The 20,305-nt window shown below is 45.2% G+C and overlaps 1 long non-coding RNA gene across 1 annotated transcript; it reads right to left on the bottom strand.

Annotated features, from left to right (window-relative positions):
- Positions 1–369: 369 nt before the first annotated feature.
- LOC109143323 lies at positions 370–12,032 on the bottom strand. The gene is made up of 2 exons (XR_002043391.1): positions 11,661–12,032; positions 370–2,991 (listed from the first exon to the last, which is right to left on the bottom strand). It is a non-coding gene; the product is annotated as an uncharacterized LOC109143323 (long non-coding RNA).
- Positions 12,033–20,305: the final 8,273 nt, after the last annotated feature.

Raw genomic sequence — 20,305 nt, 5'->3', positions numbered from 1 at the left:
AGCTACCAAAGGCTCCCAGCAATCTGCTCTGAATCAGGGAAAAGCTTGAGTGACCCTGATCCTGCATCTTGCATTTGCCCAGAGGCCTGGAGGCACCCTGTTGGGATGCCTCTGAGCATGTCTGTGCACACGTGTGGGTGGACCTGGCTGAGTTGTGGGATTTGTACATGGGAGGAGGTAGAAGTAACCCCCGAGTCTGTAATTCATTTTTGAAGCTGTCAGACATCATTACAATGTATTTCTGAAAGATATACTGTATAGAGTGAATTTCTAACAAGCTTCCATGTGATTTTAATCTCTCGAGTGAGAGAAACCTGATAAAGATATAGATCCATTCTCACATCTTGGCATAAAATCATATCTTATTGGTTTAGATCATTCTGTGTTTTATTTTTTTATAGTACTAGTGTTTTCTAGTTGCAGCAGAAAATACAAACACTCAAGAGATCTCATTTTTCTGCTAAATGGATTTTCATTCCACATGAGTTATCTCTCTCTAGATATAAACATACACACACAGATATACCACGTACACCCCCTCACATTAAATGCCAAAGACACCATTAAATGTAATGTTAAAATAAAAAATCCCCAGGCTTGCGCTCAAAAATCCCCTCTTTTAAACATTCACAATTTAAAAGATACTTAAATAGACATTCTTCAAACTTGAGTCAATTTTAGCCTCTGTAGCGTAGCCCATAAAACAAGCTGAGAGTAGTAATTATTGGGGGGAGCTATTCTGGGAACAGTGCACATGGAACATCTCCATTGTTATACAGGGGGTGAACGTGGTCTCCAATCAAGCTCACCTGCCTTAAATAGGTCAGCTGAATGACACCTAACCCCCAGTAACCATAAGAAAATATTACAGAAAGGAACTGAATCTGAAAAGTGAGAATCGCTTGCTTCCTCCCTGAGAAAAGGGAGAAACTACAAAGGATAGTCTGAATACTGAATTTATGGCAAGCTTTTTCTTACAGACTCAGAGCCAAAAATCTGCTGTCAGTTACATTAGTATAAATCTGGAGCAGCTCCACTATCATCATTAGAGTTACAGGCCAATTATGTAATGAAAAGAAGTATTTTGGGCTTGCCAAAAATCTTAAATGTAGGTCCTGCTTCAGGCCGTGCTGAAAGCCTAGATAAGTGGCCTGAATTTCAGCGCACCCTTCACCAGCATTTCCTGTCACCTACCAATTATTATTATGCCTACCAAGAACGTGTGTATAGATTTATATTGTTATCAAGCATGATTTGACCTCTAATTCTGGGAATATAAAGGAAGTCAACCCATTGACTTTCCATGTCTTTGATGTTAAACTCTGCAGACAAAATACTATGCAGGGGATCCTGATAGATGGCTGGATAAAATATCCAGGGAGATCTTAATGCATTCATTTGCCTTTCCTTTAGGATGTGGCTGTCAAAGGAGATCGGATCACCAACAGTGCTGGCGAGATTCAGGTTGACCTGGGATGTTTCAGGTGGCACAGTCCAGAGGAGGATTTTCTCTGACTTTGGGAAAGTACATTGTGCTACTGACCTCTTGCTTCTCACTCTTTTCCATGGCAACCCAAGAAGAGGTTTGGGCTATCAGCCACTGCTCAATTTACTGGGCATTGGCACTTTCTGGTTTAGCTAAAAAACCCAATATTGGACTAGAAATGCATTTCCCTTCGAAAGCCTTACCACCTCTTACCAACTCTTCCTCTTTCCCTGTCTCACAGGGAAATTCCCAGTACCAAAGCTGGTGAACTTCCACAAAAAAAGAGGAAAAAAAGGTAATTTTTCTGAACTGGAATTTACCCAAGAAAAATATCCTCCAACCATTTCTGCCAAACTCTGAGCCCCTGCAGAGCTGCCACACGGGCACACACATGTTCACACATGCATACAGTGCACACAGATGGGTAGATATCCATGCAGGATTCACAAAAAGCTGGTATTAATCTCCAGCCGTGGCTGCAGAGCAGGAACACTGATCCACTCATATTCACAGCATTGTTGAAAGGTAGAGTTCACAGAGTGCCTGGTGTGATCTCTTCCTCCTTTTCCTGAAGATGCAGAGTATGTAGAAATGTGAAGGGAAAAAAAGGCAGGTTATTCCCGGTGGTGTAATTGGCCAGCAGTGCCTGGATGGGAGCCAGAAGATCAGAGGAAGAGAGGAGAGCACTGAGTAATGAACTGCATGCTTTTAATTTCACTTAAGAACTCAAAGCAGGAAAACCTGAGCTGTATCCATGGGGATTGGAATCAACAGTCAAGCAGATAACAAAGAATTGGTGCTCAGGATAGAAAACTGCCTGGGCCCATTAGTTTATTGCCCAGCCTTTCTTTGGGAATTTGGTCTTTCTTGCCTGAGTTTTTGGCTCCAGCTCTGAATCCTGCAAACACTAGGGAGCAGCAGCTTCCTTTGAAAGCGTCCTGGCTGCACGATGGGGCTGGTGCTGTCAACTTTTGCCGTGTGCCAGCCCTTAAAATAAAGAGAGAGAAGCGGGGGAAAGGGAGGGGTGGCTGGTGGGAAAGCATTCTTGATGATAATTTGATTGCATGCATTAATGATCAAAGTGTTGCAGACTAATTACCAACACTTACCTCTCAAATATTAAATTATCATTTATTCCCCACCACCACCCCAGCTTTAGCTTTGCATCTACCCCTGCATTCAGGGTGATCTCCTGCTCACTGACACCTCACAGTATCAGTGCCCTGACACCCGACAGCCTCACAAGCTCCAACCCAGGCGTGCAGAGAGCATCCCCTCCCCAGCACCACCACCACGTGTTCCCTTTGGTGGATACCCTCCCATTCCAGGGGTCTTGGGGAAACAGGTCAGCCTGAAAGAGGGAAGCAGAGCATGTTTTTCCATGATCTAGAGGGGTTCTTGGAAAATCAGCCTTCTCCTCTTCTTCATCTCATATCCAAAGACTGATCCCTCCATGTGGGTACCTCAGTGCAAGGTGCCTGTGTCAGATTGGTCCAACTGGGTACCTGCCAAGCCAGAAATGCAAATAATGACAGTATCAAACAATGTGCTTTTCGATGCTGCTTCCAGCATCCATTTTAACTAGACAAATGCCAGCCTGCTGCCATCTGGTAACAAGAGGTACTAAAAGCCTCAGTGAGGAGCAGAGGGAATCTGGGGATATTACCAGTTGCAAACAGGTTGCAGAGGAGGAGATTTCTTTTTAACCTGGGCTTTTCATACTCAAAAATGAACACAAAGGACTCTGGTAGTGATGGGGACTGAGGAAATACTCATTCAAATGTCCCCTCTGCCTCTATCCACAGAGACAGCAGGAAAAGCATCCTTGCCTCTTTCAGTGCCTCCTTTCTCTGGGGGAAGAGCAGGCAGGAGCAAATGCTGGGTTGGATTTTATGTTATGTTTTTAATTAGGTTATCTTTAATTGACTAACACCTTCCTGTGAGCCATCTTGCTCTGCTCAGAGACAAAATACCATGGAATTGGTCCATTTTCCATGAGCACTGTGGTATTTCCTCTCTTCGTGCTGCTAAATAGCCTCCATACGGACTTGGCTACCTCCTTGCAACTAGAGAAATAACCAAAATACAAGGACTAGGTTCAGAACCAGTGGCAATCAGCTCAACCTGAGCACAGTCAGAAGAGTTGCATCTCTTCTGACTGCTGCTAAAGAGCACTCTCAATGCTTGCAAGGGACTGGCTATTCCTGGGGGGTCTTTGGGTTTTTTCACCTCACTCCTTTCACAGGATGAGACTGGAATTACTGCTAAATAAAATCTCCAAAGCTGCTCATTCAGATGTGGTGCTTGGGATACAAGTGAGTGCACAGGACCTGACAGTTCCTTCATCCAGAGCCTGGCAGTACCTGGGCAGGTTCCCAGGTGGGTAGGTCGATGCTCCACATGCCAGTGACTTTTTTCGGCAGCGGCAGCAGTGGCCGAAAGCTCCGAGAGCCCAGCGAGGCTTTGCTGGAGCGCACACACAGCAGATGAGATGTCACTCTGTTTACTCACACGTACTGTGCACAGACTGCCCATTACTGCCACTGCAAAGTTCCTGGCTGCAGGAGGCACAGCAGCGTCTTTTAAAGGACTGTAATGAAAGTGGGTCAGACGTTTTCCCTTCCCGGGGCAATCCTTTAGCATAAGCAGGGATTTAAGTGTGCACAATTCCCATTATCTGTGATTGTTATACTCTTTCTCACAAAGAAAGGGCTTCATAATTCGACCAGATCTGTCAAATGCACACACAGTGATGAAAATGGCCTGTTAGATGATAGGGGGTTGCCCTTTCAGTGTTGAGGAAGGGCATAGCCCTCCTGGGAGAGGATGATTCCAATGCTGAACCAATAAACTGTGCTTGATCTTAGAAGAAATGTTTGCAGAGGAGTCTTTTCATGCAGCTGTGGTGCTTATTTTGCCACAGGGTCTAGAGCCCTGTGTCTTCTCTACAGCCGAGAGGGTGGGTTCAGGCATGATTTAGCTGTTCCTAAGCTTCACAGCAGAGTGAGGCCAGCCAGAAACAGGCCCTCCACCCATCGAGAAGCTGATGCCAGTGTGGTGCATCTTCCATGCAGAGCAGAGCGGCAGGTCCAGTGCATGCAGGCAGGACCTGCACAACCAGGGAATATCTGAACCCTCTCCAGGCCACTGGCATTGGACCTGCAGACATTCAGAAGCTGGTATAACATGACCCAAAGCACGGAGGGGGGAGCTCCAAGTAGCAAAATGTCTCTTTAAGCTCCTGAAAAGCTGAGCTCCAAGCCATTTTAGAGAGGCGTGAAAGGCTCCTCTGAGTGGCCAGTCTAAGATCAATTCCCCATCTCAGGCATTATAATTTGGCGTCAGCTTTACCCTCACTACAAACTTAAGAATAAAAAGTGGAAAATGGGAATAGAACAGACCAGGTTGTAAAAAATCCTATCTCTATAATGGCCTTAAAAATTACTTCTGTTGTTCTCCTTGAAAGAGAGTATTTCAAAAGCTTTTGTTGAGCTGACCTTTGCTTCAAGATTCTCTTCCTCTTTGGAGGATGTAAGGTCAGTAGAGAGAAAGAGAAATTAATAGGAAGAAAACAAGGAAGATGAAGAGAAGTCCTGTGTTGCACAGGAAGGGAAGGGAAGACAAGACTGAGAAACAAAATTTAAAAAATCATTGTCATCATCATTGTCATCATCATCCAGGTAAGTATGGGTGAAAATGCTGCTTCCTTTTGGGTCTGAAGGCAAATTTGAGATCTGTTCTCACAGGAAGATAAGGCATTGCAAATAGATTCTGATTTCTTATCCTACTCACTTCCTAGGAATTCCTTGGTGGTGTTTCTCAGGTAGCAAGGCTGTCTGGCAGCCCTTGGAAATAAAACCTCTTCCAGAGATTCAGAGGTAGACCCAAAGGAGAAAGTCCTCTTTTTCTCCTGTTTTGCTGTTTCTTTTAGAACAGCTGAAGAAATTATATAAATTGACTCTCAGGTGCCACATACTAATGGTCATTTGAGAGCTTCCATGTTTTTGGATGGCAAGATGGAAGCAAACCAGCACACAAACTAAAAAAAGAAACATGAAGCTGTTCCTCTCTACAAGATTAAAGCACAGCAGCAGTCAGGAAGGCAGATTTCCAGTGGTGGCCTCCAATGGATCCAATAATTTTTCCACTTCCACGGGTCTCTGCTCACCACTCAGAAAGATGATCTCTCTAAATGCCAACTCATCCAACTCTACCCTGATTGGAGGAGAATTCAGTCTGGCTCTTGCCTCCTCACTGGCAATAACGATTCTTCAAATGGAAATTAGCCGACAGATTTGATGATGATGCACGAGCCAGAAGAGAACACAGCTCACTCTGCCATAGCTCTGCAATCTCCTCAGGGAAAACAGGAGTAAAAATCCATTTGTGTTTGCAAACAAGATATGTCTTGAATGTTCACTGGGGACCTCTTGAGCAAGGAGGTGCCAATTTTACTGTCGTCTTTTCTAGACATCACATAAAACCTGCAGCCCAAGTGCATGAGGTATTTTCTTCTCCAATAAAGACCTTTTGCCCTTGTGTCCTATACTGAAAGTGTTTCAATTCCTAGAGGAATTTTTGTCCTTCCTAATGTGATTACTAGTCTGGGGATCTCTCATGCAGAGAAAGAGAGTCCACAGTTTGTGTATTTTCTTTCTCTTTCCTTCAAGGCTGCAGAGAAGCATAACTGTTTGTTAGTGCACACCTGCCACTACTGGGTCTCCATCAAATCTGCTGGGACCACGTTTAGGTCAACAGGATTTTCTCAAAAAGACAGGAAGGCTCAGGCCTCTGGAAACCTTACCTTACAGTACAGCCAGTGGAATTCAGGACTTAGGCAGCTCCAAGAGGGTACTCCCAGCTACTTGGAGTAAAGTTACCTCTTCCTGAGGATGCCCCCAATGCAAATTTTACCCAGAATTTACCTATTTGCCCAGAAACTGGGTTTTACTGATAACCTGAAGAGTTTCTGACAGTGTATTGTCCTTTTCCCATGCCACAAGCTTGTAATTCTGAAAATGTACCTAGTGGCTAGGACAGACATTTAAGATTAGAGGCAGAAAGCTATTAGCACTCTGAATTTCTAATTCAGAAGTAAACATCTATAGCAAAGTAGCCACCTAAATAGAAGATAGCACCATAAATACCTTTGTAAAGCTTGGGCTAAATCCTTTTGCTCCCACCATAAATGATTGTTACCCTGTGTGCCACGTTTATTTCCTCAAGTGGGTCAAACGTGAAAAGGTTTCATCAAACTTAAACAATGAGTATTTCACAGAGAAAATTAATGAGAAGTCTGATGCAAGGCTATGGACACTAACTCGGAGGAAAATTTAGCCTGAATATCTGAAAACACAATGTACCAATTCTGTGAGACTGGAGATGTCTCTCCACAGAAAGAAGGAGAAAGGAAATTGAAACCTAGGCTGGAGAAAACATCATGGCACTGAGGGAGAAGCCTGTGGTGAGAGAGGAGGACAGGATGAGTAAATAAAGCTTTTTGTCCTGAATTTTTTGTCCTCAGTGAAGGGACAAAGCCTTCCTGAGTTTACAGTGACAAAGAGAATGTTGCTGCAATCCCTTTTCTTTTAAATTAGCAGGTCATCCTGGGAAATGTGGGGAGGAGGAGGAGGGAGAGGAGGGGACCTGCTTCAAATGACTAAAAGAAAAACAAGGACATCTCAAAGGATGAAGCGAATCGCTCAGAAAATGGAGTTCACTTACATATGCCAGCTTAGCATAAAAAGGCACTAAAACGCAAAAGTCCCTGAACAAAATCCAGTGAATACAGCAAGTTGGAGACATGGTCACAGGGAGTTTGTATCCAGGTGCTGGCTTAGTAATTGGGTCAATGTCTGCAGATTCATGAGTACAGGTGTCCCACAGGGAAGCAAAAGAGCATGCTCGTAACCTACCCTGTATCTCCTGAATCCATCATCCATCCCCAGATAGCTTCATTCATTTAGAAAAAAATAAAAAAATCATTTGTTTTTAAACCCCAAATGAGGCAACAAATTTGACAGTGAAAGAGAGAGAGAGAGGCTGGCTGTATGTCCTTGATAGGTTCTTTGCTTTCCCTTGGTAAGCCATGAAAGGTGGATTAAAAAAAGAAACTGCTGTTTCTGACTTGCATCCCCAAATTTTCTGTTGTCGTATCTGTTCTACTCTGTTCTCCAAGGGTTCCTGCGGGCTGTCTGTTGCTCTCTGAAAGAGCAGCCTTTACAAAGGCTGAAAGCAGAGTGCATTTTGCCTCCTGCCAGCATCCTGTTCACAGAGCCATCTTGCTGGCAGCATGCGGGCAGCAGATCTGAATGTGCCCCAGGGCATACTAATACAAGCCAGGGTGATTTGAGGAGGGCTCTGGACAGGCCTGGGGTGCCCACAGGCTCACAGGGGGGTAGGTGGGCCTACCTGTCTTCAAAACGGCCCAAGAAAAACTGCACAACCCCGTTGTCCTCCTCACCTTCTCCCACTAGCACCTTCCATGCCAGGACTAGCATCTGCCACAGGTTCCTCTCTCCAAGGAGAGAAACCCCTGTAGAGGCAGCACTTTTATTAGGGAGTCCTTTTTTAGTGTTCGAGTGCCTTCATGGTAATAGGGCAGGAAGTGGGTAGAAGGGACCCATCTGGCACTTGGAGAGGTTCTCAGCAAGCTTTGCAGTGGGCTTAATTGCTGTGGGATTTGCTGGCAGCTGCAAACTGAACTCTAATACAGAGAGGCTTCCTCCTGTGGTTAAAGAGATCAAAAAGGACAGGTGTAGAGAAAGGAGTCTGTAATCCTGCTGAGTCTCTGGGTAGTGTGAGGACCCATAGGGAAGACCTTGCAGCCTAGAGCAGGCAGCGTGGTGGTCTAAATTAGAAGAGGAACATAGCCAGTAAATTAATACCTCAGAAGTGCAAGGCACAATTGATACCTCTAACTGTACTCGACATGAGCAGAGTTTTCCCCAAAATATCAGCCCAGACTAATGTAGTTGTCTGATGCTATTTGCACACACATTGATAGCACACAGCGCGGCCTAAGGATTATAAGACAATGACTATTGTAAATGTAAGATCATGAACAGGGTCCACTATTCGTCTTCAAAGCAATTTTGCTATTAGAGAGGGAGAAGAAAACAAATCAAGCAAATTATATTTGTTTTAAAATGATCGATCTCTTTATCTGATTTGTTTGGCCAGTGTCCATGCTTGTCAGGTGTGACTGCCTGTACAATCCTCCATTGTTTCTAATGACCTGCTCAGGCTTGGGTTAATTGACCCACTCAGACATCTTTCATTAGCCTTCTTATTTTAATAAAAAGCACTTGTGAAATTTATAAAGGCTCAGATGAATCAAGATTAAAAAAATACAGTTAAAGAAGGTTCTTATTTAGCTGCTTCCCTCTTTGCTTTTCTCTGGGTAATGGCTACAAGCAGGCAACCAGAAGGAAAGATATAGTGCCACAGGAGGATTCCTAATTGCTCCTTCTGGTTACAAAGAACAGGAGCAGCCAATTGCTGCACCTTCATCAGAAGGGCATTCATTCAAAGCCCGTTGTGTTTATGGCTATCTTGGATCAAGCCTTGAGATCATTTTAAATCTGTCGTAAATACCTGAAAAATGTGTAATTAACAGTCCCTTATGAAGGTAATTCTTTGATGACCTGAAGCCATAAGTGGAGCATTGGAAAGCATGGGAGAGGTGTTCAATATTTAACTCTCTTGCAAGCTGGGAGAACAACATTTTAATTAGTAATAAACTCACAGGCACCTCCAAGAAAGGCCAGTGGCTATAAAGGCAAAACTCCCATCAACTTTCCTTGAAATACCTGTTGGAGAAACTCAGCGTTCAATAGAAATTCCTCCCAAAGTTCACTGAAACTTTTCACTCCACGAAATTCCTGCAGGGAGAGGATTTGTGATGTGTGTAACTTGTCTGTGTGTATAATATTGGTTATATGCACACACTACATTAGCTCAGTGAGTACTGTTTGGAATTTCACCCAGGGAGCAAGCCATGAATCCAGAAAGTCTCTGCAGGTGCTCGAGAGATGATGAAGGAGCCATTCCTTTTGATGTCTACACCAGCTGGTCAGATGCTGGACCCAGCAACAGCTACAGCCAGAGGTGGTTTTTGTCTGAAAAGAGCATCAGAGTGAGGGTGAGGTAAAACGATGTCCAAGAAAGACAGACCAAACCCAAGGACAGCACCTCAGGGGTAGCTCAGCACATCCAAGTAACTGATGGGAATGGCCACAGTCTAGACTTGATAGACACATATTTAAAACTTCTTATTCATTCCACCTCCTTTTCTTCTCATTCAAAGGCTCCCTCCTATGCTAAAACAAACTGTGAATGGGCAAGTGTGACAAAATTAGAATGCACTGTAGGAGTGAGAGACTGAGAGCCAGGTAGTGGCACCTCGGGGAGAGAGAGAAACATCCAGGGTTTGCTGGGAGAGATCTGCTCAGAAAGACCCTGGGGAAATCTGCAGCCAGCTCTGTAATTGTGACAGTCTTACTAATAAAGCAGGAGCCCTATAGAGGACAGACAATCCAGAAGAGGCTCAGGGATTAAGGAGAAAGCTTTGCAGAATTTTTCAGATACCATCAGATGTGCTTTAATATCAGCCAATGCTTACTGGAAAAGAGTGAACAAATATTCTGCTGTAAAACAATTCTTCCCATTTTGCCACATTTTTCTACTTAGCTTTTAGTAGTTTGGGAAATTTTTGATCTTTCAAACACAATTAAAGGGACTGGGGGGGGAACTCTTCTTTCCCTCTCCACAGGTTTCAGGTTGAATTAGCTCAGTTCCCAAGTCTGTTTCGTTATTTTAATAAGATTGCAGACATATGTTTAAGGGTTTTATACTAACATAATTATACATATAGATCAATAGAAATGCATATTAACAAGTAGGTACACAAGTATACATTATAAAGGATATGTTTTTCATATGGAAATCATTACACACATCTTAGCATTTTGGTGATTGACACAACATTATTATAACTAAATTGGAAAACGTCTTTTTCTGTAACACCTGCCTCACTCTTTGTTGCAGAGAACACGGATGGAAGTTGTGAGATTCCCCTTACAACCCGTTTCCCCTTTATTTTGCATTAATACTCTGCCAGGAGAGGACACCCCAGAAAAGAGGGCAAATCCTTAATTTGGAGATGGGTTTGAGATGTCTTTTAGCCCAGGCATGTGTGCACCAAGGCATTCCAGGCTGCACAGCCTTTACTTCTTCCTTGCACTAAGAGGCTGCACATACTGGTAGAAATCCGAGGACACCAGGACACCCTCCTGAAGGGGAGGACACTGCAGCTCCCATCGAGTTGTGCCCGGAATGCTGGCAGGTACAGCTTGTGACTCACACCCACCTGGGGACAGCAGTGCTTATTTTAGGACTGGCATCAGGGCGTTCCTTGCAGCCAGCTCTCTCTGCTCACTGCAACTCCTCTCCACCCTATCTGTTTCCAGCCAGGAGTATGGATGGCCATTTTGCCAAGGTTATCATTCTCTGTGGTACCCTGGAGCCCAGGATACATTTAGATCCTATAATAATACTGATAATGATAATAATAAATAAAGTTAGAATCTTGGGAGGACATTTATTTTAATGATTACAGCTCTGCCTGCTACATTCAGGGGTAATATCAGCTATCAGTCTATGTCTTCTTTAATCTGGCCAAGTAATTTGAGGTAATATTTATCACATAAAGGCTCTGGGTATTTGCAAATACCTCTTCTGTCCATTCATAAGTCTCAAAACTCAGATTTCATGAAGCAAAAGATTCCCATGACTAACTAGCCCAGGCTTGAGGCATTTTCCATTTTGAGCTCAATCCTGACCATGCTGAGCATTTCTCTGTAGTACTGGGCTTGTTCACCGCTCCCAGCCTTCAAGGAGAATGCAGAGGTACATAAAGGAGTTGGGCAGGGATACAGTGATACATATCCAAAGAATCTCCCATCCTCCATCTCTTCACAATTCAGGGTGGGATTGAGCCAGAGACGTAGTGTCTTCCTAGTTAGTAACACAGGTGGACTCCTGTCCAGTGAAAATGCTTGTTTACTCCCTGAACCTACACAAACTATAAGTATTCAGAATTTCCCATGGAAAGGATTTCCATAATCCACACACTGGGCTGAGAACAACACCCTTGTGCTCTGTGTCTGCTCACCTCATTTGGTGCTTCCTTGCTCCTTTTGGGAAAGACGGGGATCACTTGGTCCGCCTGGTTTGCAGAGCTCACCGGGAAAAGATCTCAGTCTGCAGCAGGATCTGGGAAACCCACCGAGCCCTCATGCATCTTGCAGCAGCCTGAGACACATGTCGAGGGAAATTACTGGGCAGCATCTCATCTGTAGTAGATCTCCCAGGAAAGGTCTTGGTGAGCAGTAGAGACACAAGCCCCATTCCGAGGGCTCAGGCGTCTGTTTTTGCCCGACAGATTGTCCCCTCACACTCCTTTTCTCTCGCCTTGTCATCCAGTGAGATGACTCATGCAAATGAAGAGCAGCTGAACTTAAATCAGAGAAGACCTTAGGGACAATCAAAGGGCACAGAACCTGGGGAGAGGGAGGGGGAAGACGTGTTTGCATAGTCATCGTGACAGTCACCAGAGCAACAAACAATTAGATTCTTCCCTGCTGATGAATTAACAACGCTTCAGCTGCAGTGTCTGTTGTGCAGTCTCTATGCAGGAGTCAGCCAGGCCTTCAGGTGTTTAACTAGCACTTGCAAAAATCCTCCAAAAGAGGATCACTTTAGAGAGAGCCTGTCCTCCCTCAGGGTGTCCCTGGAGAGAGAACTCCTTGACTCACCCACTCGGCTAATGAGTGTCAGCGCTGCTTTGTGCAAAAACTCCTCAAGGTGAATGAATCTCGTCGGAACATACACAGATATGAAGCCACACTGAGGAAATCTTTGTTTCCTAAGAAGAAAAAAAAAAAAGGGTGAAGGTATCTGTGTATAAGAAAGTACCATTCCTTGTCCTTCATTCCCCCATCTTCCTCACAAGCTTGAATTCCTTGAATAAAAAGGGGCAGTGTTGGAACAGTGTCTCTAGGTCAACAAATGGAGGCTTGTTTATCAACACGTAGCTAAGCCACTACTGAAACACCATCTTAATTAATAACATGACCTTGTTAAATATGGCATCTAACTGCACATGCAAATTCCTGCTTTTTCTCAGTTGTATTTGCTTTCTATTGCCAGTAAAAACAAGTGTTTACTCATCACCTAAGCTGCACAGAATGCAAAGGCGAGGGATCCTGCTACCCTCCCAGCTGCACAACCTCTACTGATGGTGCAAGGCATGGAAAAAGCAGAGCTTGATTTTCTCCAGTCCCAAGCAGAGTTTCCAATGACTGCTCTTGGGAGATGCTCTGCCAGCCCAGGGCTTGACTCCTTTAGTTCTGCAAGTGGCTGGAATGAGGCTGAGGATGGAATCCCTGCTGGGGGGTTTTCCTTGGTGTTGTTTGCAGGACCCCCAGTCTCAGAGCAGCAGGTCTCCCCCTGCACCTGAGCTGGGGCCATGAATGGCAGTGGGAAATGCTGGGTTCCTTCCTTAGGACCCAGCAGTGCCAGACTGAATCCTAATGCACAATACTCTCTCCCGAAAGGAACTCTTTCTAGAGAAGCTGCTGCTCTGGGAGGCTTCATGGACATGCAATATTCTTCCATTTTAAGGGGTGAGTGGCAGAATCAAAAAAGCAAAACAAAACAGAGAAATCCTTTCTGTCTCCTGGCATCTTTGCTACTTCATTGCTTTATAATAAATGCACATCCCCAGCTGGCCTGAGGGCCCTTCTTTCCTGCCTGGGCAGAGGTGCTATTCATTCACGGTTCACAGGGGAGGGAAGGAGTCACACACTTTCCTTTCACAGTCATGTAGTCCCAAATCAAGAACCTCCACAAGACACTATCTAATCAAAACCAGACACTCCCTGAGGGCACCATATACATTTAGGAAACAAGGGCAGTTAGCCCTCCATGACCAAACTTCTCAGTGAAGGAGGAAATAGTCCTTTTCTCACTACACCCCCCTAGCTTGCTTGAAAAATAGAACAATACTCTCATCTCCTCCTCCCAGTTCCCCACCCCCAAGTCCCCCCACAAAAGCAGACAGAGAAATAGCATACACACTGCTCAGGGATGCTCCTGTCTCTAATCTGCTGCTCAAGACAAAGGGACTCTTAATATAGCAAATATATTTCTTCCTGACTTCCCCATGGTGGGACTGAGGAAAGATCCACAAACAAGGCAGAAATGCTACTAATAAAATGAGAGACATGAGGAGGGAGCAGGATTCCTGGGCTTTGTTTCGGGTCCTCCCACTGCTCACTGTAGGGAGTGCAGATAAGTCATGCTTAACCTCCCTCCACAGTTTATCTAATGCCATCTGGGTTCATTTTTCTGAAGTCTCAAAAAACTCGTGCTCACATTCACTTTGTTATTGCACATGTGCAAGATCACACACGCAACAAAAGTTACAGCCTGCCTGTCTCTGGGAATGCATGACCCCTGCACATGACAAAAGAAGCCCCCTGGGACTGCTTGTGGCCTTGGGAAGTGGGCTGAGCGAGGTCTGGAGATCCCAAGGAGAGAGGTGATAGCTGCAGTGTAATTCCTGAGGAAGGGAAGCATGTCTGCCATCCAGTTTTGCTGAAGGGTTGACATATACAAGGGTTCCTTGGGAGGAAAAAATACTGGTCTTCTCCTTTCACTCACCCCAGACATCTCTCCAGCACCTGAATGATGGAGAATGGTTTCCCATGGGGTAATGCTGGTAGGGCAGCTGGAGTTCCCCACTGCCAGCCATAATTCAGCTCCAAGTGCTAAAATCCCTGGGGCAGAGGCAGTTATCTTTGCTCTACCTGTTCTGTCTTAAGACTGTGGGGGCCTTAAATCCTGCTTCCAGCCTCAGAGTACACCCACAGGACAAACGTCAAGAGAAGCAGCAGCTCTGCAAGGAGCAAAGCCAGTCAGACTGCGAGAAGGAGGAGCCGCTGAGAATAGGGAGTTAAAACTGGTGTGTTATTCCCAAGATTGTTTCTCCTGCTAAAGCAAAAGGACACTTAAGGATGGGCCTTAACTCCTTCAGTGTAAAGCACCGTGAAGTGGAGCATGCCAGCCCTGCCTCCCCACTCTCCTGCTCCTAAATGGGAACACAGGACTTTCACCCTTCCCTCTCCATTACTCGTGGCTTCTGCTGCTTTGGGAGGCAAGAAAGGGGACAGCTCAAAACGGAAAAGAAAGCACTGAAAGGGATGATTACATGTGGGAGAAAAAGAAAAAGCCCACTTTTCCCCACACAAAGGGAAGCTGCTGGCTGATTGCTTTAGGCAATACACGAGGTTGCTTTGTAACACACAGTTTTCTATCCAGGGTCCTCTTTTAAGTGCTGCAAAAGAAGAGGAGAGAGATAGAAAGAAAGAATGGAAGTGGATTCAAGTCCTCTTCACAGAGAAATGCCCAGCCCACCTTATAAGGCTTTTATCCACTCATGTCAAAAATAACTAGATATGGTTGAGGCTTACAGAGATCCCAGTTCTCCTTGCTCCCAGCTACCAAGCCCAGATGGTCATCCTGCTTCCTTCTGAAGTTGGCAGACCATCTCTTACTCCTTCTCTCCCTCTCAGGGACTGGGTTTTCCATAGCTTTTCAGCACAATGTCACTGTGTCAGGTCAGACCTACATGGCTGGTTGGTGTCTCCCCACACTGGGAGAAAACAGTCATATTTCTAACACTACCATCAGCTCATCTAGCTAAGAAAAAAAAGTCTGGAGGTGGAGAAATAAGAGCAGGAGTGTAAAAAGCAGTAGTAAAGATGATGAGAAAGATATGACCAAATCTGGGAGATGTACTACTCATGGTGATGGGCAAAGCTTTTTTCAAAACTCATGACAATGATGGTTACACACTCACTAGTCCGTGTGCTAAACTTAGCACAATGGAAACAGATGTTCATGCCAGTTCTCCATCAAGAGAGATGTGTCTCTTTCTGTGTCTCTCCAAAGCCATGTCCCTTCCAAACCTCTCATTCCTCACCTCCCACTGAATCCTGTCTCTTATGCCATCTCTCTTCTCACTGGCCACACATACATTTTCAGTAAAGATTTTGGCTGTTGGGAGTGGAAAAGGCAGAAGAGTGTTGCTGTTCCCTTGTGCATGAACTTCTCTGTGTTGCCTCCTTTAGGAACCAATCCAGAGTTTCCAAATCCCCCAGCCTGATTTCCAATGCACAATGATTTATCACTGTCCCCGTTGTCTTACCCACTCTTTGCATCCAGCTATATATTCCCGGGAAGGAGATTTTCTTTTTGAATGATGTGAAAGCATTTGCTTGACATGATGGAAATTTATGAGTTGTGACTCCCGGCTCCTCCCCCAGGGCCCAAGAAAGCAACTCTTGGCAGGGGATGAGGAGAGGAGAGCAGAGTCTGCAGACAGAACCAAATGGACATGGCTTCCTGCTGACAGGAGATATTTATGGATTTGCCAACATTTTAGTATAAAAATAAGGAGAGTTACTGAGGTGTGGGGGGGGAGAGGGCAGAAACAGCAAACTCAAACACAGCCATCAATCTCTTGCCTGCCTGGGGTGACAAGTGGAGGAGAGACCTTCGTTACCCATCATTGCAAGCAACCATTACATAAGGATGCAGATGATGGACAATTTTCACACACTTCTGCTTTCTTTTTCCAAAGGTCTCCTGCTCCAAGACCTTTGTATGGAAAAATGGCTCAAAGTAGACAAGACCTGCGTGTGCCAACACATTATCCAAGCGAGGCAGGAACTTGGAGGGATGGCTGGTGTTTTCCCGTGCAGCAGCTGCACAGAGAGAGCAGTTCAGGCGTGGTGGTACCGCTGCTCCTTGGTATCTGGGGACTCAGCACCAGGGCTGGTGGGAATATTTGTCAGTTCCTTCATGGACAGTGACTGTAGACTTGTGTGATTGTCAGCTGGCAGCCTTTCAACAGCCAGAGTGTTCAGTATTATCAGTGATCAGACCCTCTAAGCAAGTCCTAGGTTGCTTCCCTTCCATTTCTCCCCTTTTGCCTGTCCATACTCCCTTGCTTCTCTCTTTCTCTCCCAGTGGTTTCTTTCTTCCCGAGTGCTGCTGCAGATAAGGGCTGAAATTTCTGCCTTTTGATTACATTCCACACTGAAGGTCTCACCCATGAGATGACACTGAGAGCACTTCCGGTTTTATGGGCCTGGAGAACATTGTTCTTGACTCAAAAATCACTGTTTATGTGCTCTGGTGTGGAACCCAGCAGCCCCTCAGGTGTGCAATGTGTTCCTCCAGCCCCAGGTTTTTCACCGAGTTTTGCAGGCAGTAGTTTGGGACCCCACACAAACACAACAGCTTTACAGAACCCCTGAGAGATAGAGGTGGTGGCACAAAAGGATCAGCCAGCATTCCTGGGAGCTCAGCATGGAAGAGGGAGGGTGCTATAAAGGGGAAATCATTCTGTCAAGAAAACCTGAAACTGAACAAAGGAAAACTTGAAACTGAGCAAAAAATGTTGATTTTGGCTTTTTCTGGGGGGCTTGCTTGCTTTTTCTGTTTTTCACTTGTTTCAGCAATAAATCATTAAGCATTTGTGCATATGTGTTCACAAATTGCTTGTGGATAGTCATTTGGCTTGTACTATTTTGTGCTTTAATTGTAAAGGATGAGCATTTTATGGAAGCATATTTCAGCTTATGGGCTATCCTGAGGATACAGCTGTCTTGTAATTCATGGTGTGTTACTGGTCAATGAAGTCTCATGATATTTATTTTATCTGTAGAAACAAAACTTCATTTTACAAAAGCTGAACACATCCCAGCATGAGAGAGGATTCTGGGTACTCACATTTGGATGCAAGTACCATTCTGCTGCACCCTTCATGCAAGCCTTCTCAAGGAGGTGGATGAGAGAGGCATGGACATGGGTGAGTCAACCCACTGTTGCAAATCCAAAACACCCCGCCCAGCATGTGCTGTTATTTGCCTGACAAAAGCTCCAGTCAATTCTTGAAGTTGCACAACTTGTCCTTAGGGATCTGAAATCCAGTTGCATTCATCCCAACACACGTGGCCTTGTCATGCTGGCATGGCTGAAGAATAAAACTTCTGGGCTGCAGGCTTTGTGCTATGAGCTCCCCACGAGCGGCTGAGGAGAAGATGCTTCCTGTGACAAACAATGCCCACATAAAAAGGAGCAGATCTCCACACTGTCTGTCTATTTAACTTTGCTGTTTTCACTCAGGCAGTGCATTCTGGAGGAGTGATGGACTGCCTGCTCTGCGGCTACACTGCCCCTTCCATCCTCCCCTCCCACCCCTCTGCTCAAACTCGACCAGCTGTGCGCTGAAGACACAAACACCAGCTCAAGCGTGGGTCAGCAGCAGAGATGCCAGGAAGGAAGTGGCTGGTGGCACGTGGGGACTTGGGGCGTGCAGTTGGCACGGGAGATCTGAAGCTCGCCAGCTGCCGGGACCCACCCCTGCAATCTGCTGGTGCACACAGCGCCGCAGACAAGGGCTTTGCAAAGGGAGCAAATAAACCCACGGTAGCAGCAAAAATTATTTACCCAAAGTTCATGAGCTTGTTATTAATGATTTCTCCAAGCCTCGATGCCAGCGCAGTTCTGAGTGCCCACCCTTTACTTGCTGCAAGGCAAGAGCGAATATGAAGCGCAGCAGCACATCACAAGCAGCTTCTGAGCACCACAGAAATTGCCTGCCCCTACTGCCCTCCCAAGCAGGGGACTGGAAACCTGCATGCCTTATTGCTCCTTGAACACTTTCTGATGTGAAGCATCTCCCCACAGACCCCCAGCTGATGTACAAGCCTGTGGATAAAGTGTGTTTTTTCTGCAGAGCCACAGCCCATGGTTGAAAAGCAGTTTCAGATAACAGCAGCTCTGGGGCACAGCAAAGGACTGTCCCACAGAACATTTGCTGCTGCTGCACTGCAGTTTGGTGGTAGCTGTGGTCAGCCCATGCTTGTGGGTACAACAGTGGGCAAGCTGGAGGTTAATTCCCTGACAAGGCATGCTCCAGTGGGACTGTGGGGCATCTGCAGCAGATACGCTCAGACAACCTGGCACTGATGGACTCCCTCAGTGTATTTATCCTCTAACTCCTCATTAGATAAGGAACATTATAGATGATGAATTGGAGAGGAGAGTCTAAGCAGGGAAAGAGCTGCCTACTTTAAGATTAAACTGAGGAGTTGGCCACCCAACAAGCCCAGCATCATCTTCACTATGGGGCAGGTCTTCTGAGGGTAAAAAATCTTACATTCAAGGCACATGGCAAAGCTATCCAGCCAGCAGTATGCCAATATTTCTACAAGGAATAAAAAAAAGACTTTTTTGGAATAATCTTTCCTTGGCTGAGACTGTCACCCAGGACTTGTCCTTATCATCGTGTTTGTAGTTCCTGCCTGCCAAACAGGAACTGGATTTTAATCAACAATTTGTTTCCCTTCAGGGCACCAAGCAGTTCTGCTTAGACTTTGGGATATGACCAACACTCCCCTACCCTTCATTAATACAAATGAGCAGTGCTGTTGCTTAGTAGTGATTTTTAAGTAGTTATAAGGCTAAAACTGGCCTTTTACACAATTTCCTCTGAGGAGACAGGAGACAGGAGGGGAAAGCAATGCCAGTACTAGGGAAGGAAAGGACTGAAGTTGTGTATCTCTGTGCCAGCTGTTGGGACATGGGGTGTTTGAATTATCAGCACTCACTGAAGAATATGGAGGGGAAAGTGGCAATATTTCCATTTCAGTTGGGAGCTGACCTCTCTTGCTCCTAACCTTCTTTAGGCCCACTCCAGTTGGGGCACATTTCCCTGAAAGTGGGTCTGGGTAGGAAAACACCATGGGACATATCACAGGGGATTACATCTATGCAGGTCACAAGAAAATGCAAACCAGGATCTTGCACGGAGCAGTTCCTATGTAGAGCAATTCTCTCAAAAATGCCTGTCTTCCAGGAACAAAATTTGAGCTGATTATTGCTCTTGTTCTGGAGGGACAGAAGGTTTTGATTCTTTTCTGCAGCGTCTTTCACAGTTGATGGTTGGTTTCTTTGCAGGGGACCTTTTCCTCCCTCCTGTCCTGGCAAATGGCCTAAGATTTTACCTGCTGATCACACACACACACACACACACACACTTGTTTGGGGGAATGTAGATAACATTTCTGCTTCTTGCAAAGACATGGCCACCCTTGCCCACATGGATTGTTCTTGTGCAAAGGGACTGGAGCCCTCACCACAGCAGTGTGCTAATTCTTAGTCTTACTTTCAGCTTCCTGAATTTAATCTGAACTTTTCTGTGTAACACTAATGTTATGGAAAATCAGTTGTAATAGACGAGGACCATTATTGTTCTTCAGGTCAAGCAATCAATGCAGTAATTTCCTTCCACTTTAATGCTATTATTTAGCTGTAATCATTTCCAGTTGAGTTTGCATGAGAATGAAGTTGAAATTGTTCCTGGTCACATTTATCTGGAAAATTTTCAAGACTCTGCTCTAGAAAATCAAGACTTTGTTCCAATGAGCTTTAATTAATGATGATGATGATTCTGCTGCTCTCTAAGGATTTCATATCTTCTGGAGATGACACCAAAGCCACTCAAAAGATATTGTAATTCACTGTGTATTTCTGTCTGAGAGAGAGCTCACTATGGCCTTGGATTGCAGCCTGAAGACATTTTTTGTTAGCTTTTTAGCAGGAAAGCTGAACCAGAAAAAAATCCCAAACCCTCTTTTTTATGGACAGTCAGACCAGCCCTCAGCGATTAAGGAAACCAGAACA

This window comes from Corvus cornix, chromosome 12 (assembly GCF_000738735.6).
Source record: "Corvus cornix cornix isolate S_Up_H32 chromosome 12, ASM73873v5, whole genome shotgun sequence".
NCBI lineage: Eukaryota > Metazoa > Chordata > Aves > Passeriformes > Corvidae > Corvus > Corvus cornix.
Note: the sequence above shows the minus strand (reverse complement) of the source record. Positions and strands in the feature narration are given on the sequence as shown.